The following is a 26250-nucleotide window of genomic DNA, read 5'->3' as shown; positions in this document are numbered from 1 at the left end:
GCTATGCTGTCAGTCCCTTTTCTTGCATAGAAAGTGTCCCATCTTGAACTAGAAGGCATCACCAGATATCTCAAAGTGGCAAATTAGCTTGTTTAGAAATACAGGAAATAATAATTGTGGCCAGGAAATTACCCAAAAATGAACTTTCTATAGAATGTTTTTCTTGCACCATATAAATTTTGTATGTTCCCATAATATTGCATCTTTCGGCCAAGTATTTACCGAGTTAATGAGTTCTAAAGGCTGCACACAATTGTTTGTTGTTTCCACATGCACCTCAAATCGAGGCAAATTCCTACCATGACATGTACTATTGTTCATGGTGTAGTATCTGTTTAGTAGTAAAATTTGAAAAAAATTCATGTTGAACCTAACTACTTCTGTGTTATACAGAATGATGTGTTTACTCACCGAGCACTACGCTTTCAGTCTTCATGATGTTCACAGCTTCCAGAATTTTTCTCGGGCGAAAGTACCTCGTACGGCGAGATTTCATCTAATCTCATTACGGACAAAAATACACCAAGAGCGGCCCACAGAACCGATCAGCTGTTTTCGCGTAGCTGCCATCTTAAGTGTGCGTAGCAAAATGGATTGGATGCGGAATTGGCACGTGTGTGGCTATGACTCGAAAAATTAAAATATTTGTGTTTACTTTCAAGCGCGCTTCAACTTCTCTTGAATTAAAAGATTACAGAACACTTTTACTCTCAGCGACACACAATTGTTCTTTTATCAGACGTTTATATCTAAATGTCACTTGCTATACGGTCCCTTTGCAAATAAAAAACAAGCAAAACATGCTTCCGGCAACGATGGAAGCTGCTGATTGGGCAGATTGAAAAACGTCGCTGGTTCCCGCCCCCATACGCAGGAACTGTCGCGTCATTTTGACGTCCGGAGTTTGGAACACTTTTTGTTTGGAATAGAGTTATCGCGCCCAAGCTTTTATATTTGAAAATTGATAAATATTCTTTACTATGACATTAAAGGGAGTACACTAAAGGAATAAAGCTGTTTGACCTTGCATAAAACAAACAACCTCCACAATACCAAATGAAAAACTGCTCTTGCTGAGAGAAGATGCTTGGCAACCCAGCAAAGACTAGTGGCAACACAGTCTTAAGTTGCTGCACAAGTTCGCCGTGCGGGCATCACAGATTCAGACTGTCTGCTAGGCCGCTAATTTTTGGTTGGTAAACATTGACTGCAATGCATTCGAAATCGGCCGATGGCTTGATTTGGCTAATTTTGAGAATGCCCACAGAGCTACCACGTCCCAAATATGATAAAAGTAGTATTCCGAAATTAGCAACAGCACACACCAACATTACTGCGCCGAGGTTTTGGCGCGAAATTAAAAAAAAAAGAATGCATTCATCTTCTTGCCTAATAATCAGTCTCTTATGAAATTAAAAAGTTCCAAAAGAAAACTTCGTTAATCTAGACTGCTTTATTGCTGCTCGTATATCGAATGGGGAAGCTACAAGTTATGAAAATTATTTGCAATAAAGCATTGCCCATATTAAAAATTTTCGAATGTTTCCTAATGGTACATTTGCCTGCTCATAATGCAGCCACGCTCCTCTCCAGCTCTTGCACCGCCAGTTACCCTACTGACTCGTATTAACTCTATGTGCACTGCTGCTGCACACTTCCCTCCACTGGAGTCGCTAGAAGAAACAACTTTTTCTGGCGACTACTTTCCACTGCAAACTCTGCGCCATCTGTCGGTGTCGCCATAAGGTTCACATTCGGCATGGGTCCGATTCCACTGAGCATCGCAGAAATTAAGAGCATTTCTTTTTGTGTCATGTCGCTTTATTCCATGGCAATTGCCACTTACCGAAGTTGGCGTCAAATGTGTTCGTCGAAGAGCAGGACACAGCAAGCTGAAAAACACTTAACGACCCAAGTTGGCACAAAAAGAGGTTTGTTGAACAGCACAGAGGAAGTGGCGCATATAAGGTGCTCTAAGTCAGCATGAGATTTGTTGAAGGGCGATTTGTACCCATGCCATGATGCCACATTGCCCGTCCCGCAAACCCAGTGACCGAGGCGAGCGTCAGTGTCGTATTCCCACTGAGCCGCACTTTTACATGAAACAATTGCAAAAGGAAACTTAAATAATGCAAGAACAAAAACATTCTTCGATCGCAAAATATGCGCCGGAAAACAACTCTTTATTGTGCTTGTGTGCATCCCCTTGCATGTCCTTGTTTGTCTAGCACTGCAGTTATCTTGTAAACAATTTCTAAGCCGAAGTTATTGGACTGCTTTCGTTACACGAACGCCAACATTTGCATTCAAGAAATCTGGTTCGTGAACTGTACGCGCTACCCGAGGATAGCAGCAATGAAAATTGCATCAAAAGTCGCGTGTTATTGCATTCCGACGCAGGCGCCAAACCATCTAGTGTATAAGAGCCGAGCAGCGTCCTTCGGGATGTGTCGCTCTAAAATTAAGCTGTTTTCCTAGCATGAGAGCACAGTGATACGCCACCATTATACGCAACTTTGTCGCTACTTCTGGCCGTCCTACTAGACGTTCCAGGCATTTGATAACTGCTGGGAACCATCAACGAGAGGATGGCGGTACGCATTGAAATGTAAACAGCAACACCAGTTTCGTCGGTTTTGCAGCATTCTCTCACAGCAAATAGACAATATACTCTCCTATAATGACACTTTTCTTTATACTACGTGCATCATCTTTTTATTGTACACATTCATGAAAGAAGACAGGTAAGGGTGGGATCTATTACCTGGCCATGTTACTTTTTTAACACATTCGGCTTATTCTCCGGCCTTTCAACACTGCTGATCAGTCCCTTACTAACTGAACGCCACATATTACCGCCAATGCCACGTTTTGTTTCGCTGCATTAATGAACTGCAGCTACTATTTAAATTTTAGAGAATGGCAACAAACGCCTTCAGTAATGATCTTGAGGGGGGGACACTTGCGATCCTCACAATGGGCCTTTGTGGGCAAAAATGAAATGTCTGGCTAACACAGCGTGCAACCGAGGCCTGCAGATGAGTTTTATCTAGGGACCTTGCATGCAAAATACTCCACTGAGACAGTGGTGCAACACGGAATGCTGCAGTTAATCGTGAAATACAAATAAAGGCAAAGCTATTGCCACAGATGACTAGCACACCACTCGACGAGCGACCGCAGCTGCTGGATCCTGCCACTACTCGATTACAATGCATGCACCCTTAAGCTTGCCCCAGAAAGGGATGGAAACCTCAAAATGTTACCTGCAGATTCTCTGCAATGCATGCCCCTGCCTGCTGTAGAATTCATGCGCTAGTCCTCTCTCCTTCCAATGAATTGTAGTGCCTTATATTCAAAACAAACCTATTAGGTAATTTTAAAGGACTATCAGAGTACATTATTTACCACCACGCCTTTTCACCGGACAACATGCTACTAATGGCGAAGTCAGCTGTAAGGGCGGTGCTTATGACCTAGAAATGCAGCAGCCTACACTGCAGATATGCTGCACGGATAGCTTTAAAAAACATGCCCATCTTGCCTATTGCACTTAGTGGCTGCCTGGCGGTTTGTAACCAGTAGCAAGAGTGGCAATAAGAAGCAGTCTGAACGAAAACTTTATTTCATCAAAAGCCGTTTTGTGAAGATGCAGTGGCTGGCATCCATGGTACTTGTAGGAACAATGACCAAAACCACTTTCGCAGTCTTCATGAGAAGTGCCAAGCAACCTAAAGTACAAAACAGACAGTTACATAGGACATTGATTATAGTTGCACAATAGAAGGAAGGAACAATAAAAATTCTAATTCTAGCAGGCATGCTAGCAACAGTACTGACTGGCCCAGTGGAACTGGCTACTTAGCAAGCTTAAGTTTTTTCCAGGTGGCGACCTAATAGAAATTGTTTTAAATTGAAAATCAAACAAATTCCGTGTGTGGTGAAGACGAAGACATCTTATTACACGAACTTATTTTGATCTGGTGGTACCACAGCCCCACTTTTCAGTATGAATACATATAGGTGGCCACACTATCAATGCCTGGAAAACACTGGTATAAAAGTTACAAAAAAAAAAAAACAATCTGTTTACACTAAGCTGCATATGGAAAAGAAGTTAGGACAGATCCACTCTCATTAGAGCAGCCGAAGCCCCGCAGGCCTAGAAAAAGCATTTATAGCGCCAGCAGTGCAGTTCCTTGATTTAAAACCATCGGCACGCGAAATGTCATTGATCCGCACAAGAAGTAGGGCTGGGGTGATATGCAATTCGTCAGGACGAAAGTCAAATTAAAACAAAGATCCACTCACCCACTAGAGTAGACAATGCACTGCAGAAAGCCTAGAAGAATGAAAAAGCAATTAGCACCAGCAGTACAGTTCCTTATCAGATAAAACCAACATTGCAGACTATCAGAAACATCAATCCGCACGAAAAATAGGACTGGGGCGATATTGAATTCATCAGCACAAAAATCAAATTAAAACAAAAATCCACTCACCCACTAAGGTAGCCAAAGCACTGCAGAAAGCCTAGAAGAATGAAGAAGCAATTAGTACCAGCAGTACAGTTGCTTATCAGATAAAACCAACACTGCGAAATATCAGAAACATCAATCCGCACGAAAAGTAGGACTGGGGCGATATTGAATTCATCACAATAAATTTACTAATGTAGAAAACCTAAAATAAGCACCAGCAGTACAGAATTGGGTTGCCCAATTCCATGTTTCATCAGATGAAGGCCAGAATAACGTGAAACTTCCTATCTGTTATTCCAAATACACCATTAATTAGCCTTCTAGGATAGGTCAAAATGGATCGGGTCCAGCCCATTTGGGTGGAGCTAGAGCCATTTTGACATAACACGGATGGTTAATGGCAATTTGGAATAAAAACGGACTGGAATAGTTTGATGTTATCCTGACAAACACCAAACTACGTAACGAGGCTTGAGGGAGAACATACCAACCTTCTGAACGATTGCATTAGGCTACACGGGCAGTTCGAGGAAACCTGGAATAAAGGATAATGTTTAACAATAGCAGTGAACTTTTCAAACCCACGAGAAAACACTTATATCAGAGAGGGCAATGTACTTCACCATGGAAAGTATGAAACAATCAATCATCACAACAAGCAAGATAACTGAGCTGGTGCACAAACAAACCTTGGAAACTGGAATAGTTTAACGTTATCCTGACAAACACCAAACTACGTAATGAGGCTTGAGGGAGAACATACCAACCTTCTGAACGATTGCATTAGGCTACACGGGCAGTTCGAGGAAACCTGGAATAAAGGATAATGTTTAACAATAGCAGTGAACTTTTCAAACCCACGAGAAAACACTTATATCAGAGAGGGCAATGTACTTCACCATGGAAAGTATGAAACAATCAATCATCACAACAACAAGCAAGATAACTGAGCTGGTGCACAAACAAACCTTGGAAACTGGAATAGTTTAACGTTATCCTGACAAACACCAAACTACGTAATGAGGCTTGAGGGAGAACATACCAACCTTCTGAACGATTGCATTAGGCTACACGGGCAGTTCGAGGAAACCTGGAATAAAGGATAATGTTTAACAATAGCAGTGAACTTTTCAAACCCATGAGAAAACTTGTGTGTCAGAGAGGGCAATGTACTTCACCATTAAAAGTATGAATACTTAATCATCACAACAACAAGCAAGATAACAGAGTTGGTACACAAACAAACCTTGGAGAAAGGACCAATGTTACATCCACCAGGGCTCGTGCTCGTTCTTTTGTTCTACTTTCTCGTCCTGCAAAACTAAGTGCAATTACTGAAACGGCACACAAAACCAATATCTCGCCAAGTCGGCAAAGCATCAGTAAATTTAATTGAATCAAGTGTTTTCATACGAACGAGACTGTAAGTTCATCACGAGGAATTAATCACTGCAAGTGCTTGCAATACTCACCTCTTGAATGCAGGAGTGCAGATTGTTGCCCCTGGAATCGCAGAACAAAGTGAGTACAAAGTTCACCAAGTACAATTAGTTGAATGCAACCTGCATTCAGTTCAAATTGTGTGTCCGCAAATAATTTCAGACATATGCTTGTCATAGAATCATCAGAGTGGTGCAATAAAATTTGTCAACTACAATTCACTACTTTACACAACCACATTTACAACATTATAGAAAAACAACTTGCACAGCGGGACAGGTTCCTTTTCTCAGCACACCCTTGTACTGTATGAATTGCAATTATCACATGACACTAACGCACAACAGGGCTGCAGATCAGCTAACATCACCCAGCAATGCATCAAGGCAGTTTTTTCATGCTTGAAATAGGTACTACTATCAAATTGCAGGACTTAAGAGGAATGTGGGAACAACGAAAACCTAGTGATATTTTTGCGCAGCAGCTTTATCAAACTGAGGTGTGCTAATTTTCTATCGATTTTCACTGGGACACTTGTGCAATCCTTACACGTGATAGTAGAGGTGGCTTACCGCACACAATGGACAGATAATGCAGAGAAGCATGCAGTCTGTAAGTTGCTCCATGTTAACATGTTATAGGGCACAAATAGGGCAGATGGATAGAAATGCAACTTTACGCCCTAAGATGAGTATCTTCTGTGAATAATAATGACATCTTACACAACCCTGCCTTATATCACAAAAAAAAAAAAAAAAAAAAACTTAGGAATTGCAGTTGACAGCCATGTGAAATTGGTGTTACACCTACCTCCACAGCAGAGCGTTCAGCCGCCGCCGCCATGGACAGTGCTGCAACATACAAACTCGTGGTTAGAAGTAACCAAGAAAAACAGCATAGGCACAAGCCAGATGTGCAGTCAGAGCAATTTTTGTCGTCACAGAACTCAGTGAGCTAGGTAAGTCATCAGATGCACAAACTATTTTACACAAATATGTTTTAGAAGGTGTTCCACAACAAATGCCGAAAAATTGCAGTTGACACCAAGGCGAAATCGGTTTTACACCTACCTCCACAGCAGAGCATTCAGCTTACGCCGGCAGGTTCATCTGGCGCTGCAACATACGAACTCGTGGTTAGAAGTAACCGAGATGAACAGCACAGGCACAAGCCAGATGTGCCGTCAGAGCAATTCTTTTCGTCACAGAACTCGGTGAGCTAGGTAAGTCATCAGATGCACAAATGATTTTACACAAATCTGTTTTAGAATATGTCGCACAAAAAATGTCCAACTGCGGTTGACAGCAAGGCGAAATTGGTTTGCACTTACCTCCACAGCGGAGCGTCCATCAGCTCACGCCGGCAGGTTCAGTTGGTGCTGCAACATACAAGCTCGTGGTCAGAAGTAACCGAGATGAACAGCACAGGCACAAGTCAGGCGTGCAGTCAGTGCAATTCTTATCGTCATAGAACTCAGTGAGCTAGGTAAGTCATCAGATGCACAAATGATTGCAGTGTGCGCCAATGCTTACCATCACGTGGCCGCGGTGCTGACCGGTGCCTGCAAGAAAACCACGGTACTATAAGGCACTTTGTACAATTATAGAAAAAGAAAAAGGAAAGCATGGCATCAGTGAAGTATGTTCCTCACTTTTCAGTAGGACAGGGATAACAAGCATCACGTGCGGTTAGCAACGACTACAAAGACGGACTGCATACGTACACACGTGGTCTCTTGATACCGGCACGCTGAATAGCCACAGGCACACTGAAAAGATTAAAAAACAACATCAGCGCTACCTCACCACGTAGTACGTACAGATACATTTACATGGTTTAAAGATTCAGTAATAACATTCCTTCAAAACAATTAGGAACAGGTCTGTGTAATATCATCACTAAGTGAGTACAATTTCTCTTAAATGCGGCAATATACCCCCAAAAAGAAACCTCAAAATGGGAGTGATTAAGCGGACATAATATAAAAAGCAGCGACATATTTCTTACCGCTTCATAGTTAAAACGATGAGAACAGATTGACTCCAAGCACCCGTCAAGCCGCACAAAGAGCACTGCTACGATACAAGTCGCAACGACCAACCGCAAAGGACGCTAGGAAACGACTGACACATGAAGATACGAGAAACAAACCAAATCCACGCCTCATAGGGTGGCGTCCTCTGGATTTTAAATGCGGATTTTAGAGGCTATGCTTTTCCTGGTTAAGTGTGACGGAAGCGATTTAAGAACCAGATCTACGTCATAGACGTCAGGTTCTGGCATAAAGTCACATCATATTACATTATTTATTTATTTACTTATTTTGATTTATATAAAACATCTATGGGTCTTGGACACGAATCACGCATCATAGTTCTCAGGATTGTAAGCGCAAATCTTAAAGGCTATGTTTTTGCTGGTTGAGTGGCGTGGAAGCGTTTTTAAGAGCCAAAACTATGTCATAGACGGTGAATTTTGGACACACCTTTAGACTATAATAGAGTATACTACTTTAGACGCAAATCAACACCTCACAGAGCGGAGTCCTCGAAATTTTTAGTGCAAATCTTAAAGGCTGTGCTTTTGCTCGTTGAGTTCGGCGGAAGCGTTTTTGAAAGTCGGAAACACGTCATTGACGTCCGGTTTCGGACACAAATCCACACCCGATAAAGAGTCGTCTTCTGGATTTTAAATACTGATCGTAAAGGCTATGTTTTGGCTTGTAGAGTGCGGCAGAAACGTTTTTGAGAGCCCTATGTTTTTGCTTGTAGAGTGCGGCAGAAACGTTTTAGAGCCCGAAATGCGTCAAAGACAGAGCGGACACCCAAGGTGGCACTCCCGTATCGCCCAGCGGCCGATTTGACTGTTGGACTATAGTGCCAGTATATTCTAGGCACTATAGTTGGACCCCAACAAGTAGGTTTTTAAGCTTCCTTGGGCCACAAGTGGCTAATGTAAATAACAACCTCACTTCTGGTTTTGGGCGCGCGCTGTTTGAACGCTAGCTCGTGTTACGCTCTGGCCCCGCGGATCGGCATGACATTTGTATTGGCTTCTACTTGCCTACCGCGTGCTGTCTAGGCCTTGTCTAGGCGCGCAATTTGTTCCTTTATTAAAATACATACGATTGCAAGTGCTTTTTACAAGCCTTCATCGTAACTTTCCCCTGTGGAAAGTGGAATTCCATAAAATAGGCCCAAAACGCCTCGTGAAACGCGGAAGTGTGTATGTTGCCCTATAAGAATGTTCGTTCCGAACTTCTTTCTTTTTTTTTTTCGCGTTCTTTCGTCGTCGTGGCACCATGGTATGCAACAGTAGTTTCCATATGAAGCTCGACCGGATGGCACCAGCTGAAAAACGTAAAACACAAGCCTGTGATCACTCTGCTACTTAAAGCTTACGGCAAAACTGCGTGCATAAGCGAAACGTGCGTAAGTGGTGAATGGGCGAGATTATGAACGAAGGCAATTCGCTTTTACAAATATGGCGTATAAAACATCTGATTCATCACAAACATTACAACAGGACGAAGACATCTAATGATTTCGAAGCATTCCCCCTTTCACGGGCCTTATTTCCTGCTCTTTGAAAGCGCAAATACACGGGGTACTGCGCGCTTTCGACACAATTTGGCCTGAGCCGACGCGATGGGACGCCACGTATACAGAGGGGGCCACGATACGGGCTCCAAGCCAGACGCTAGCAGAATGCCTTCTATGCGCACTCAAAACAAATGCGTGGGTGCAAAGCGCGTTTACAGTCGTTCAGAAGATGGAATCTTATAGCGAAGCTGTTATAGCCTCTAGTTGGCCAGGAATTCTCACGGCGCGTCTTCAGGAAAAAAAAAAGAAAGAAACTTCAGCGATTGAAGCGAAAAGTGCACACATTCTTTGGTATATCACGCATAAAACATACAGCACGGCATTCATTTCATTAAAGAACAAGCACAAAACAAGCATCCAAACCGCATAATTGATGATAATTGCGGTCCTGATAATAATGCCAAGCACGTAGCGCTCCCCACATACGTTTCGCTGTAAAGATTTCTGTTGCGCAAGTACAAAATTCCGGCCCTCAGTCCAGTAATTAAAAGGTTCGCTAATTAATCTAATCTAATTACTGGTAGTTCAACCAAGGAAAAAAATCCTCCTGGTGCGGTACGTCACTGCTGACAGATTACCATTGGTTGCGTCCTTGTACATTCTATATTTTATTTTGAAGAGCTATATATAGGCTGACGTTAACTAGTGCGCCCTGTATTATAAATTTCCCCTAAGCTGTCATTCGTGTCAGTGTCTGTTGGCTTCTTATTTGAGCGGTAAGCATCGGGCCCCCCCTTGGTTTCCTTTCTTCCCATTCACTACATAGCTAGGTTCTCGAATCCTACAGCTTTTAAATGCCTTCAGGCAGTATGTGAGGGTTTACTGAGAAGTTGCTTTCACCCCGAGAAAGTTCATGTACTACGTTACACCTGGCTGCCCTACATCCACTGCCATGGCCGTGAGTGGTGACGCTGGCTAACACGCTCGGGTAAGTTCTTGTAGACAGACATAAATTCACCCGAAAGTGGATGGGAAAATGGCGCGGCCGTAACTCAATTGGTGAGAGCATCGCACGCGTAATGCGAAGACGTGAGTTGGTATCCCATCTGCGCCCAGTTGATTTCCCGCCCACTTTCATTTCCATTTATTTATTTATTTATTTATTTATTTATTTATTTATTTATTTATTTATTACCTCAAAGGTCCCGGTGTGCGGTATTACATGAGGGATGGGTGATCACTTCGGTGAAATGTGGATTCAATATGGCAGCCTTGAAATGATGTGGATTGCAGTGGTGCACGGCGTCGGCGTTAAGGTCATTCCTGTCCCGGACAGTCTTCACAGAAAAGGAATTATGGTGCACTGGGCAGGCGCAGGGTACACAGATTTTTTCGTGACGTAATCGGCAAGATTGACGGTGCACTGTAATGATGGCTGAAGTACGAGGAGCAGAATGATAAAATTTGTGGTAAAGACACAGTCTGTAGAAAAACATGACACCTTAAATCTAGATGGGAAATTGCTGCTTTGACTTTTAGCTGAGGAACACTAGTATGGGAGAATAAATAAAACGAGCTGCACGATGTTGAACTGCTTCCAGAGTGTTAGAAAGAGCTGTTTGGTGCGGGTTCCAAAGAGAGCATGCGTATTCTGTCTTAGGTCGGACGAAAGTTAGATAAGTTAGTATTTTTGGCGATAGTGCTACGAAGTGCAAGTTGCGGCGGAAATAGCCAAGCGTGCGATTGGCTTCGTCAGTGATGTTCGTAATATGAAAAGACCAGGAAAGGTTACTTGAAAGTATAAGGACAAGGTACTTGCATGATTCCACAAATAATATTTCTGAGTTGCAGAGAACTTACTTCGGATTATGGTGATGCTTCCGCCGGTGAAGCGGTACTAGTAAAATCTTAGTAGTGTTCATTGACATTAGCCACTAGTTGCTCCTAGTGATAACTTTGTCAAGACCATCTTGCAATGTGTCGTTGTCGGTACTATTAAGGATTGGGCGATATATGACACAATCTTCAGCAAAGAGGCGAATGTTAGAAGAAAGTTTAGCAGGTAAATCATTAATATGTATAAGGAAGAGAAGGGCCCCAAGGACTGTGCCTTGGGACACTCCGGAAAGAACGGGGCTTTTAGAGGAGGAGTGCTTGTTAGCATACACAAACTGTTGTCTGTCAGTTAAGAAATTACGTATCCAGTCTAAAACAAGAGGATTAAGGTGTAAGCGAGAAAGTTTTAGGAGAAGCCGTTGATGCGGAACTTTGTCAAACGCCTTTTCGAAATCTAAAAAGAGGGCATCAACAGGGATGTTTTGATCAAGGTTAGAGCTTGTCATTTATAGATAGAGTTAATTGGCTATCACAAGATAGACCTTCGCAGAAACCACGTTGGTTAGGGTGGAAGAGATTGACAGACGTTAGGAATGTAGCAATGTGAGAGTAAAATACATTTTCTATTAATTTCGAAAAGACGCTGTTTAGAGAAGTTGGGCGGTAATTACTACATAATGATGAAGAACCTTTGTTTTGGGACTGATATAACTTTACCCGCTTTCCAGTCATCCGGCACTCTTCATGATGATAAAGACTGCTGAAAAGTATGACATAAGATATCGCTAGTTATATATTTAGTATTTTTTAAGGCTTTGGAATTAATACCATCGATGCCAGGTGAAGATGACACCTTCAAGGAATCAATACATTCCCTGATGCCGTCAGAACTAAAGGTGATTGCGGGCATAGTATGGTAATTTGACTATGGTAATTCAGGAAGTTTACCTTTGGGTTCATTAGTTAACGCGGAAGAAAATGCATGATTAAGTACTTCGGTGGATTCATGATAAGGAACAGGTTTATTTTGCTCGTCACACAGTGGAAGTGATTGCGAACGCTTTGGATTTATAATATTCCAGAATTGTATAGAGTTATTTCGCAGAATGTTTGGTAAAGTAGTCGAAAAAAAAAGAGAGTTTTGTTTGACTAGCAAGCGATAGGTACGTTTTTTGAGCGGTGTAGTTTATGCCATGCGCACTCAGTCAGAATGCCTAGCAGCGCGGTAGAGCCTTTTCTTTTTATTGTTGAGTTGCCTTAGTGCCCTGTTGAACCACGGTGATGAGTGCTCTTCGGTTATAGTGATAGTAGATATGTAACTTTTTATCAGTTCATGTATTCTATTTTTGAAAATGAGCCACTTCGTTTCAACGGAACGTTCTGACAAATCGGTAAAGAACGAGCCGGCAAATTCTGCAAGTTTAATATTCATATCAGTATAGTTGCCTGTGTCGTAAAGATTCGATTGGAAAAAAATACATTTAATAAAAGTCCTGCAGGACGCACGTCAGCGCACAGTGGGCGTCTCCCACGCACTTTTGTGTCCAGACCACTTTTGTGTCCACTTGTGTGTCCACCCGGCTAGCCATGGCTAGCCGTGTGGACACAAAAGTGGTCTTTTCCGCACCAGAAAAGCTGGCAAAAATATGTCGATTGACGGACCCGTACCGTAAGCCAGCTGCCGGATGCTCTACGAATCATCGAAAAGCGCCAGTGGGCTGCGTAGAGACTGTTGTATATGAGCTTCCGCTGTCCTGTGGGAAAAAATACATCGGACAGACAGGGAGATGTCTTAATGACCGATTACGGGAACATTGCCAAACTGTGAAAAATAAGCAATACGGTCATCTGTCAACCCACTGTCAAGAATGCGGCTGTGCGCCGGTGTATGAATCCTGCCGGGTTCTTGCGATGCCAAAGATAAAGACGTGCGAGAGATCATTGAAGCTCAGGCTATCTGGCGGAATAGAGACACGTGTGTTAGTGCCCCTTCAATCGACCTGTTAGATAAGGAAACGGCTTTTTTGGATGGGTAAGATTTGGATCAGGTGGCGCCACTGTGCATGGGTTATATAGGTGTATTTCCTGAAAATCACGTTGTTGAAGTTAGCGCATTGTGTTGTCGTCTCCCTTCCGTTCTTGTTTGCTGGCGCTAAATATGCTTTCAATTTACCAACACGCCCAACAAATGGCAATGCTACAACTATATAGCCCGGGATCGCATTCTCCAATGCGCATACTCGCCAATCTACAAGTTGTGTATGAACTGCCGGAGACAATGGCGCTCATACTTGTTGCTTGTGCCTATAAACAGCAAGAGAGAGCGATAGAAACAGCGTTAGTTGCCACTGCAGGCTTGGAAGTGAGGGCAGGGAGGCCTAGTGTGGCTCCCAGGTGGGGGCGACGTGTTGGACCCACGAGACAAGTGCCAGTTGTGTTTTCTTGTCTGCTCTTGTCAGCAACTGGTTCCAACCCTCCTCGGAGGGAGCTGGCAGTAATGATTGGGGGGGAGCAAGCACTGGCTTCTTTCATTAGTGCTAAATGGCAACAGGTGAAAGGAACAGGACATCTTACTGAGGCGGAATTCATACCTATGAAGCAAAAGCAGCATGCATTCGTAGCTGTGAATGAGCCCTCTGGAGATGACATGAACTTGCAAGTACCTGCATCCTACTTCCGAGATTCATGAACAGCTTTCACAGCTCCGTTTCTGTTCTCCCCTTCCCGTAGCAGGAGAGTTTTCATTTTCCCATAAAGGGGAGGGGCGGTCTGAGTCAAAAGTGAGTCGGCTCATTAGGGAGTTTACAGACCTGTGGTCTTGATAAGTGTTAACTAGAACACCAATCCATTTCGCCACATATCTTGAGGGCATATTTCTCAGAAGCGATGCAAGGCACAAAAGACATCTAGTAATTAAACAGGTATGCTTTGTCTACTAGATGGCTTCATTTTTTTGCATTATAGACCTCCGAAATTGGTACTTACAAAGTTAATCGGTGATTTTTCTCTCGAATATGTGTTTGCAGAGTGGAGTTGTTCGCATATGTAATGCATACCAGGGCGCATATGAAACAACTGTAAAAAGCAGCATGCAATCGCAATTGCATAGCTCACATAAATAAAAAATAATAGTAAGTTTAAATTTGAAGCCATAGTGCGCTCGTGCGTGCACATGTATGTGCACGCATACATTATATATAGTACATACATGCACGTATGTATGTACAGTGCGGTCCACTGTTAAAGGGAACACTCAACCGCGCGTCTCTCATTTTGCTGGCGCCCTAGCAGCGAGTGGCTGTCGAAGCGATGCCAGTGCACTGTATAGGTGTGTCGACAGGAACCAGAGCTATACTGACCACAAGTTATCTGCTGCACATATAGGAGATTGTACTCCCGCAAGAGACTACAATCAAGACATGCTCTGACACACACACACACACACACACACACACACACACACACACGCACGCACACACACGCACACAAACACACACACACACACGCACGCACGCACGCACGCACGTACACGCACGCACACACACGCACACACACACACACACACACGCACACACACACACACACACACACACACACACACACACACACACACACACACACACACACACACACACACACACACACACACAAGCTTGTCAATTGCAAACATTATTAGGGGCGGGGTGCTTTTGAAGCAAACCTTTTGAAGAAAGTTTTTCGTGTGCATCCACATCCCCAACCGTCCCTGTAATTGCAATAAATTCTGAAAATCAGCCACGTTGTTATTTCAGTCACTAATGTCCTGCTAGACAGTACTTTCGAGGTCTGCTATAGTTTTATAGTCAAGCTGACAGAATTTACGGCAAGATAGAGAAAAGTATTTTTGGGACAAATAATTAAATGCTATTTAGGCTTACCAATGTTCCGGACTATATAGAGGAACTTTCCTTTGACTGTTGTCCAGTGGAAACAGGTTGCTCTAGATACTGACTCACGCCACAGAATGAAGCTTCACTTTCTTATTTTCCTTCTCTAGAAGAACTATGCCGGAGTTAATTGCTTTCTAATTAGCCTAGTGGCAGAAGAAAAGCCATCCGTTATTCATATATTTCGAGCTATAACATTTACCTTGTCATGGTGCTTAATTGGTTTTCTAATTGCTGGTCATGGTTTATTAACCACTCTGAAGTCTGCCTATTACATAAACTACATTTGGTATAAGTGATTGAGAAATTTGTTCGCAGTTTCTGGGAGGCCAAATAGCAACTCAATTAAATTGTTGCGGTGACCTCTGCTTACCATGTGTGTTTTTCTTTTTCCATATAGCTGAGTGTTTCAATAACTCAGATGCTGTCAATCTTGGCACCAATCTCTTGAATTGTTGATGTGGACACTTGTACTTTCTTAAGCTTGTAGATTGAACTGCACTAGCGGAATGGCTATGGAGTTGTGCTTGTGAAACTGGCCACCTTGCGAGGATTCTGGCACCAGAAATCACAGAATGCGGGTCATTTTGGCCCTGGCAGAGTTGAATATGTAGTCCTGCTTTACTAACACGCAATTAACTAGACTCGAGGTAAAGCTGAATTACCTCTTCTCACGGTAAATGTACCCGATTTGCTATTGCAGAAGCGCCGGTTACCATGCAGCTCAATATTCCTTTTATTAGTTTCCGTTTCGGTGCTATTAGAGTAGAATAATGTAATCGGTGGAAAGAATTGGCTGGCACCACCACAGTGAAAATTATGGCACAAGCTATTATGTGGCTTCACTGGACACACACACACATTATATATATATATATATATATATATATATATATATATATATATATATATATATATATATATATATATATATATATATATATATATATATTATTGCGTGCGCCGCGGTGCCATTGCACAAATTGGAATGCGCAGGCTTATTGCGAATAGAAAATCTCCACAAAATTGCCGCTGTATTTCTTCCATATGTCGAGTGTAAGCAGGACATTTAAAATCGTTAGTAGAATTTTCAAAAATCGCCTGTGGCATAAAGCACAAATCTGTTCATTGAACTGGATTACCTAAAAAGGCAAGCATTTACGTTGAACATCAAAGTGTAAAATTGACTAATTAAAAATATCCTAATTACCATAGCGCACAAATTGTAATAGACGAATTGATGCCGATGATGTCACAAACAACACCCACTTGGAAAGAATTTTGAAGCTTGCACCAATTTTGAGATGAGTGCTGCAACAATGCATTTTGGGAGCGCACATCTAAAAACTTGTGCCAACCTAAAATTCGTTCCAAGTGGACACGAGTTTCGAACTCACCGGCAACAATTCGTAGATGACAATATGTGCCGTAACGTTTTTAGCTAATAACTTAATTAGCGAGGCTTTGATGGTTATTCAACTATTCATTATGATTTATCGTGCAAATTGCGCCTGCCTCCGAGAGTAATCTACCTCAAACATTAGAATCGCGCTACATGCCCCGGGTGATTTTCTTAAAAAAGTCTGTTAACGATAAAATGAAACATTCCGTACATTACGCTGCAAATAAGGACATTAAGTAAAAGGTGTTCACACAGTGGCCGGGACTGTCTCTCGACGGAGACCGTCGAAGCAAGACATACGAACAGACTCGGGGTTCAGCAAGATGGCATTACAATATCGTATAGATCGAAGAAGATGACATCGCCTGTTGACTTCTACTGAACTTCTTCGTCCGCGTCGACCGTCGCGGGAAACATCTGCTCTTCGCCGATGGACGACGATGGCCCCGATTGGACAGGCCGGCCGCCGCCAACACCAAAGGTCCCCCCAGTGGCCGCAGCCACCTGCTGACCGCCTGATCCCATCGGTGCGTCGAGCCAGTCCTTGTCTGCGGCCGGGAGCACCTCGTCTTCCAAGAAACGCCACAGTCGCCCTGCATGCAATCGGGGCGTAGACGTTCGGTGTGACTAGAGTTGCGGCACCGGTTTCTATTCGGTAAAGACAAAAATAACCGATGGTCGGGGATAATCACGGCTGAAGTGAATAAAAAAAAATGCGCTCATCGCAATGAATACACTGAACCGTAGATCAATAAAGATTAAACGGTCGAAAACTTGGAAGAATGAGTAAAAACCAAGAACACCTTGCGGCCTTCCACATGGAGCCCTATAGCATGTACACGTTCTAGTTTACAAGAGTCTACGCACGAACTTAGGAAGTTGTCCTGCAGTCAATTTGTTTAAGGACGTCTAGCTTTTAAAGCGATAGGATTATGCGGATCGTTCAAGGGCGCTATACGCTTTGTGAATTATCATCGGAAAAAGCTGGGAGACGGGGATAATTGCGAAGGCGAAAAAATCGAGAGGTAAGGAAAGGATGATTGAGTCACTGAGCGCGTACGTGGCGCCAGGGAGAAGGCGGGAGGAGGTAATTGAGTCGGCATTACGTAACAGCGCGAGTCGCGTTGAGGTGATTACGTCATTGCGGTACCGCACTGTGCCGATCGCGGCGCCTGTTGCATCATTCTCTACGCTCGGTAGGTTGCGCAGGGTTGGTCGCCGCAATATGAACCACCGACGTCCGTTGAATATCCGGATAAGATTGCAACGTCTGACAAGGTACGTGTACCGATATCTGCTGGACATCCGTACAGAATCTAAGCAAACTTCAATATATGCTGTACGTTGCAAGGATGATCAAAGGGCTTTGCATTTTGAATTGTTAAGAATACATCCTAGACGGTTGATCCACATGATTATACGATGGACGTCGCGTTATCAGGATATCCAACAGCAGATAACTTGAGCACGGGCGTTCCCATCAGCCACACAAAGCAACTGTGATATGCGAAAATACGCGGCGTTACTAATTTACACTGTGCAACCTACTGTTACGACCTACTGTTACAAGCTGCTGTGTAGTGCTGGTTTTACACGTGCTTTCATTTCAGCGTTTATGCTTCCGTAGCTATGAACCTATTACGCAGCGAATGTATTGGTTATATAGGTAAACATAAGTGTATCGATTAAACAAGATCAGCATATAAATACTTACGAGATATGTCTGCGCAGAAAAAAAAGGCAAGATATTTAAGGTTAATATACAAAGTAAGCAGCAGCACTAGTAACTACGAAGCAATCTTTCGAAGCACTGACAGGGACGTCGTCGGGTCAATTTTGTCTTGTCATAACAGACATTAGGTACCTTGTGCAACACTGGTGTTTCCGTGTTCGATATTCTAAGAAGGCAAATGCAAAGACGCTCGTTTTGCTGACGTCTTTATTTTCTGCTATGTTTGGCACACAGTGAACACATCCAAAGCCTTAGGTACACGCAGGTGGCTTGGCGCTGTAATTTTGTTTTCCTTTTGTGAAACAAGCTGCGTCACTGGATGAAGCCCCCTTGGCGGCATCCGAGGGTCAGATCTTCTAGGGTAGAGGAACCTCTGGATCAATCGTCTGAGAACGTTTCCGGACCTGCAAGCATACTCAGGCCTGGTGTGCGTAAATGTCGGTGTCGTTAGCCAAATCGGTTAAAAACACACTTAAGAAGCAGATGTTGTAAGGGTGCTCTGCAGCTCGCTGAAGAAAAAACGCGCTCAATTTGGTAACATTCCAGCTTGGGCGTCTGTGGCTGCTTTCTAAATTAACGCTGTTTCAAACGCTCTTTCCAGTGAAAGCAATGCTAACATTGATTGCGAATAAGCAGCGTTGAAGGCAGATCTTCCTGATACTCCATTCCGGCTCATTTCTTCCCATCCCGCTGTTTGTACAATTTGCATGGAGCGTGTAATCATGCTTTCGGGGAAAAACAACACATGCGTGCACATACGCACGCACGCACGGTAGTTTTAGGGTTTGTGCATATTTAACTTCTCCGAGAATTCTCCTACGCCCCGACAGGAGTACGTGTACAATGACAGGACACAAAACAGTGTAAACGCGTTTCTTCGAGGACGCGTGTTCGGCGAATATTCACGCAGACATAAATTGTCATTTCTGCATAAACGAGCTCCGATAACCCACCGTTTCTGATAAAATGTGTGTCCATAGTGTCTGGAGAGAGAAAGGCAAATGTCACCGAGGACGGAAACGCAAGCAAAAGGGCGAGCAGGGGTGTTGTGCACTCATCTCAACGATGACGGATATCAGGCGGGCGGCGGAACCGCCATGATTGCCACAATCTACATGCTCGCGATTCTGAAGAGCCTGCGGGGTTAACGTTACGTCGGGTCTAGCGGTAAGACTCTTAATACGCACAGCAAGGTCCTTGATCCTTGCTCTACCGAAGTTGTTCCTTTCCTAAATAAAATTGTGCAGCCGGTCCCCCCCTCCCCCCTCATTGCGTGAGGGTTGCTCGCACGAAGCATATACCATTCTGCTTGTGGCGCGTACGGCTCGATCGAGCGAATCAGGCCAGCTGCAGCCATGCGCCGCTTGAGGTGTCAATGGCACAATCTCCTGTGTTCAGCGGGAACGCCCAGCTCACACAGGATATTTTCGACCCCCTCATACCGGGCCACACAAAAGCCGTCCTCGCCTTGGATCTCTCCAAGGCCTTTGATCGCCTAGACCATCGAGCGATAATGGCGGCGCTCTCCCCCTTGAACATAGGTGAACGTATGTACACCTATATTCAAGCATTCCTTACTAACCGCACAGCCGAAATTCACTTCGGTCCCCACACATCCCGCCCATACACCCTTAGTGGGATTGGCACCCGCCAGGGATCTTTCCTCTCACTTTTTCTCTTCAATGTCACTCTCATTCCCCTTGCCCGAAAACTACAAAACATCCCTCACCTTCGGCACACACTCTATGCTGATGATATCACTCTATGGACCATCCATGGCAGTGACGGAGACATAGAGAATACTCTGCAGTCTGCAGCTACCCTCACCCAAACACATGCGCGGAGTATCGGTCTCTCATGCTCTCCGGAGAAGTCGGAGCTCCTCATACTCCGCCCCACAACCCGAAACTGCCCCACCACCCCTATAACCGTGACACTGGAAAACCGGTACATCCCTGAGGTACACACTCTCCGGGTACTGGGCCTCCACATCCAAAATGACAGGAAAAACACTCTCACCATCCACAAACTCAAGCGGACGGCGGTGTCGATATCCCACCTAATCCGCCGAGTTTCTGCACACCACCGGGGTATGAAGGAGCATGACTTATGTCGTCTCATTCATGCCTTCGTCCTCAGCCGCTTTCTCTTCACACTCCCCTACCTTAAACTCCAGGGCAGAGAAATCTCCACCCTGGATGCCATGATCCGAGCAGCATTTAAGACAGCACTACACCTACCCCTAAATACCTCCACCGAAAAACTCCTCCAGCTAGGCCTGCATAACACGATAGGTGAGCTTGAGGCCCACAGACAGACACAACACATACGTCTCGCGAGAACCACCACCGGCAGACACATCCTACACACCCTTGGTATCAGGATACCAGCCACGGATCCCACACAGCTCCAGGTCCCCCACCACGTTCACCGCGAACTTCTTATTAAACCTCTCCCTAAAAACATGCACCCCACCGACCATGAACCCCGCCGCAGAGCTCGCGCACGGGCGCTCCACAAACACTATGGCATAGAACCGGATGCTGTGTGGGTGGATGCCGCATGCACAGGTGAGGACGCGGTTGTTGCCATCACGAACCCCTCCCTACAACCGATTACCACCCTTCACATATCCCCAACTGCCACTTCGGAGGAGGCTGAAGAGGCTGCCATTGCCCTAGCTATTACGCGCACGGAGGCCCGGTATATATTATCGGACTCTAAAACTGCGATACTAAATTTTGCTCGCGGGAGAGTTCACGTCCCTGCATTTCGCATACTGAACTCTCTCGCTGCACACCCGCCCCGCCACATGGAGCTCATATGGGTGCCTGCCCACTCTGGGAATCCTGGAAACGAGGCGGCCAATGCTTTAGCCCGTGGTTTGCTCAACCGGGCACCGGCGGCCTCCGATCCAGGGTTCTCACGGGAGCGCATGCATTCATTCACTGAACTGACGCAAGCCTGCAAAACCGAGCATCGGCTCTACCCCCCACCCCATCCCTCCCTCGACAATTATCACCAGACACTTTGGAGGCGGCTCCAAACACGCACCTTACCCTCCCCTTATATACGCTCGCGCTATCACCACGTCCACACCGAGCCCTCCTGTACCCTCTGCCACCACCCCAAAGCCACTCTCGATCACATTCTTTTCCTCTGCCCGGCGGATCCTCCCCCGCGGGGCCTGGAGCACCTTACTACTTGGGAGGCTTGGGAGACCCTACTGCGCTCCGAGGACCCGGCCAAGCAAGCCATCGCCACAGGCCGGGCTGCCAGCGTCATGAGCCTCCGGGACATGAACGTTTGAGTGCAGTGGGGCCATGCGGGGGCCCAAGGACCTGCGTGTCCGCAACTCCCCTGTGTGCAATAAAGTTATCACCACCACCACCACCCAGATCACGCGGCTTGACGCAATCGAGGATAGCGGTACACCCAACGATACAGCCGAAATCACTGAATAGACGCGGCCTGGGAATCGGGTCCCGTACGACCAACTCTAAAGACCAAGTCGTTAAGTCGGTAACGTTTACGGCTAGTTGGTTCGCTGAGGCCGCAAGTATTCTGAAGTAGGCTGAAGTAAAAGAGAGTCTGCTTAGAGAGATGCAGTGATAGGCAGATACGAGCGCTGACTACCGAATGTTGTAGCGACGGTACATGTATTGGTGCACAGTATGTAGTTGTGACAGGGAAAATGAAAAGTGGGAATACGTAAAACCATTAAGTCATCGCTCCATTGATTAATTATCCATGGAATCAGAGCATACAAGCTGCGGCAGAAAATTAGCACGCAAAAAAGAAGAAAAGGAAACCTATAGACTCGCTAGCGACTCTTATTAGAGCAGTGTTGCCACGTAAATAGCGAGCACTTACCCTCTCGAAGGCAGGCCTAGTAACCCAATTTGCTTCAGGCGCCTTTTTAGGTTTCGGGAGGACACGGGGCTGGTGTCTGGAGGACATGGAGGCTGGCGTCTAACTTGTAAATGCACTGTCTTCTCTGTCCTCTTTCCTCTTTATGTCCCTCTCACAAGGCGCTTAGCAGTGCTCCCTAAAGGGCCGAGAAAACAGCGCCTCTACCTCTCCAGAATCACTCTCTCTGCAGCAAGGCGCTGTGCACAAGGTGTATGGCCACGCATATAGAATGTATCAAAAAGAGCCGGTACAAAGTCTCGAAGCCCGACCGGTCTTGAAGCCTTACCTAACAGTACCGAGGAGCCCATGCACAGTGTGCATATATATTGCTACGGACCAGTATTTACGATGACGAAGAGACCAGTAGTGTGAAGACGACGACGACAATTAGAGGCTAGTGCGGGCTGTTGCCTATTCGCCAAGTGCGGCGCGTTTTTTTTTTTGTAAATATACCTGAATGTAGCTTCTCGTCTGCGTCTTACTACGTAACACATTTGGTGGAGGTGGTCCTTCCCTGTGCCTCGTCACGGAGCTTCGCAGTGGACGGTACGTCGAGCCTTCCGTCATGGCTCCCGGCGACGACCGCTCGACTTAACCTGCTGCCACTTTGACGACCTACATCGCACTCTCCGCTCCTCGTGATCCTGGCGTATACTCTCGTGAACGTATACTCTCGTGAAAAGATGGGGAAGACATCAAGGAATGGATCAGCCTGTACGAACGCCTCTGCACCAATAACTGGTGGGACCTCACTATCATGCTCGCCACCGCAGTCTTTTACCTGGGTGGCACACCTGGCGTTTGGTTTCGGACACACAGAGATAAGTTCATCAGTTGGGATGCGCTTAAGCAAAAGCTCCGAGACTTGTTCGGCCACGCTTATAGTCACCGACTTGCCGCGAAAAAGGCGTTATCCAGCCGCATGCAGACGTCAACAGAGCCCTGCGTCACGCACATGCAAGCCTTCCTGGCTCTATGCGGCAAAGTTGACGACCTAGCCAGAGAAGGTTTGCCAGGTTCTCAAAGGCGGTGCTGATGTCGCTTTCAAATTGCTCTTCTTCAACAACGTGGCGACAGTGGACGCACTTATCAAAGAGTGCCGCCGCCTGGAGCTCGCGAAAATCCGACGAATCGATCAACAGTTCGCCCGTTTACCAAACACCCCGGCAGCATCTTCCTGTGCTGACGCTCCTCGTCCCAACGACACTGGCGATGTTACCAGTATCATCCAGGGAGATATTGAGGCCGCATATCCGGCTGTCTTCGACGCCAGTTCCTCCAACTCACATGCAGTCACGGTTTCCTTGATCCAGGCAGTTGTCCGTCAAGAGTTCGCCAACATGGGTCTCCACACCATCTGCTCGGCCCATCGCCCTGATTGATGCCCGCCCGGATTCTTCGATTCCGTCCCGTCCCACATCTTATTACCCACCACGTTTCTGCAACCAATCTGAATGGCGCACTTCGGACGACAAGGCCCATTTGTTTTCACTGCCGTCAAAACGGGCACATTTCTTGCCACTGTCGAAATCGTTGGGCTCCGACCCGGACCACGTATACTGGCTACTCTCACCCATAGCGTCCCTTCTCGTCCCTATACCACACAGTCCGATAATGCCGCCACTGTATCTCGTGCACTGACGCGCCCCTATTCACGATTGCCTTCGCCCCAACGCCGACAATCTCGCTCGCCCCTGCCCCGTCGCTCATATTCGACGACTCCCTACGGACGCCCTCAGCTGAAAACTAGACGATGCAGCGCCTCGAGGTGGCGCTGCCATTGCTCCCTACGCCGCGAAATTCTCTACGGACGTTGCCCACTCATATCAATCTTTTGAAGTGCAAGTCTACGATGTTCCTGTGTCTGCTCTTGTAGACACTGGAGCGCATTTATATGTTATGAGCGCTGGTGTCCGTAACTGGCCGAAGAAAATAATATGCGCCAGGACGCCTGTTGTCCATGTCGCAGACGGCAGAAAAGCCCCTGCAATTGGTATGTGCGCCGCCCGCGTCTCCTTTGTCGATCGCTCCACTATCGTTCTCTCCACAGCCATCGCCCACTGTCTCCACGACACCATCCTCGGCCTAGACTTCCTCTCCGCAAGTTCTGCTCTCATAGATTGTTCAACCAGAACTCTCAGCCTTGACCTGCCTGTTCTGGATCCCGCTGAACCACACCCCCAGTCGCCTCAGTTCCGCAGACTTCGCTCGTTGACTTTGTGTCATCCCCACCAGTGCCCGACGGTCACTACATCGCGGCTCCCAAGCAAGACGTCCTCCTTACACACGGTATCACAGAATACCTCACGCCTCTTGGCCAAGTGCGGCGTATTGCTCTGTAAATACCTGTATGTAGTTTCTCGCCTGCGTCTTCCTACGTAACATAATAACGCCACAACGTGGCTAGTTCGGCCGCGAGCCGTTTCTCCTGGGAAATTTTGCGACAGGCTGTTACCTGGATTGACGTGTCATTGGAGAGGACGATGAACGCGAGTCAAGCGGGGCAACCTCGACGTTTCTGGGGCGTCATAGGTGAGGATGGCATCAGATTGCATTCATCAGGCATGCAGTCTGGTTGCGTGGGCTCCGTGTTGGACCGACGTCTTCTTTCTGTGCTCTTCTGCAGGGCTGCAGCTGCAAGTATAGGAGTCTCAATGCAGTGACGTACCAAACTCGCAAGCGGATTCAAGTGCTCAATCTGCCACCGTGCTGTCCACTTGTCTGGGCGGTGTGTGGCTATGTAGGCTGGACCTGGCCGGTAATTTAGAACGCATGATGATGATTGAAATGGCATACTGACGCGCGCACAGGTATATCCCTTAAGACGAAGAGAAGGCATTTTCAAATATAATGACCTCGTGTTATATAACTTGTGCTTTAAATACAAAAAAAAAAAAGGAAAACACGCGCAGGTGCTGAGGATAACTGCAGATGTAGTGGATTACGGCAGTATAGGCCGTTTGAACTTGCTGTGAGCTGGAGAAGCAACCACTAATTAAAGCACCGTTCTCCGCCCTCGGAATAAAGTCTAAGGCGGAATGAGTGCCAACAAAAAATAAGCCTATACGTAAGCACCAGCTTTGATCTTGAATGAGAGCTGTCGGCTTTCGAAACTCGAGTCAATTGATATCGTGGCGGAGCTCGTCTTATTACCGTATCATTGCATACGGCCGGGAGCAGCGGGTCAGTTTGTTATGTGGAACGCCGAGCATAGAACTTCGAGCGGTGACGGGAAGGGTTTATCGTTAATAGGCGCAACTGTCAGCGTAGGGGGTTTGCTTGATAGAACCGGACGTAACGTCACATGTATGTAATGAAAACGTGTAATATTAATATCGCTTATATCTTTGCAACTGTGCTATACCACGTGCCATACTTTGGTATCGCTGTCCAGAGGAAAGAAGTAATTACTCGATGGGGCATGTTTCGCGTGCACAGATGACGCCGTTGCCACGCCATGCGTGATGCAATCATAGCTAAATTTAGCCCGTCGCTCGGCGTTCAGTGAGGCATGCAATAAGGAACATATACGTTTGTCGGTCTAAGCGAGAGTGGTCGCGTTTGAAAGAAGTAACTTAGTTATATTAGGTATAATCCATCAAAGTCAAACCTGTGCTCATCGGGAGTTGTAAGGCTTACAAGTGTGCAATTCCGTTGCAGAAGTTTGGCGGTCGCTCGGCTGCAGTGGCCCCGCGTTCGACACAAGGGGTCCAGAAATGGCATGGAAAGACTCGGGCGGTAAAGACAGAGAGATGTCAATTCGCGCCCACCGCGTATGACCACGGAGGGCCGCCTATGTACGAATAGGGAGCGAGCACGACTGCTTGCAGGATTGGGCCGTTAGGACTCTCACAAGCTGTCTCGTAAGCGAAACGCGTAAGTTTTTCAGTGCGTGAATAAATATGAGCAGCGTATTTGGTGACACGATTTCTGTGCCTTAGTGCCCATATACCTTTCGTTAAAATGCCGGTGTAACTTC

At 45.8% G+C, this 26250-nt stretch overlaps 1 protein-coding gene across 1 annotated transcript in view; it reads left to right on the top strand.

Moving 5' to 3' along the window:
* Positions 1-8636: 8636 nt before the first annotated feature.
* Positions 8637-26250, top strand: part of LOC142587018 (uncharacterized) — a 34578-nt gene continuing 16964 nt past the window's right edge. Inside the window, exon 1 of the mRNA XM_075697892.1 lies at positions 8637-8837. The gene's annotated coding sequence lies outside the window, so the exon portion shown is untranslated. The remainder of the gene's footprint in view (positions 8838-26250) is intronic.

Source organism: Dermacentor variabilis, chromosome 7 (assembly GCF_050947875.1).
Source record: "Dermacentor variabilis isolate Ectoservices chromosome 7, ASM5094787v1, whole genome shotgun sequence".
NCBI classification, from domain to species: Eukaryota; Metazoa; Arthropoda; class Arachnida; order Ixodida; family Ixodidae; genus Dermacentor; species Dermacentor variabilis.
Note: the sequence above shows the minus strand (reverse complement) of the source record. Positions and strands in the feature narration are given on the sequence as shown.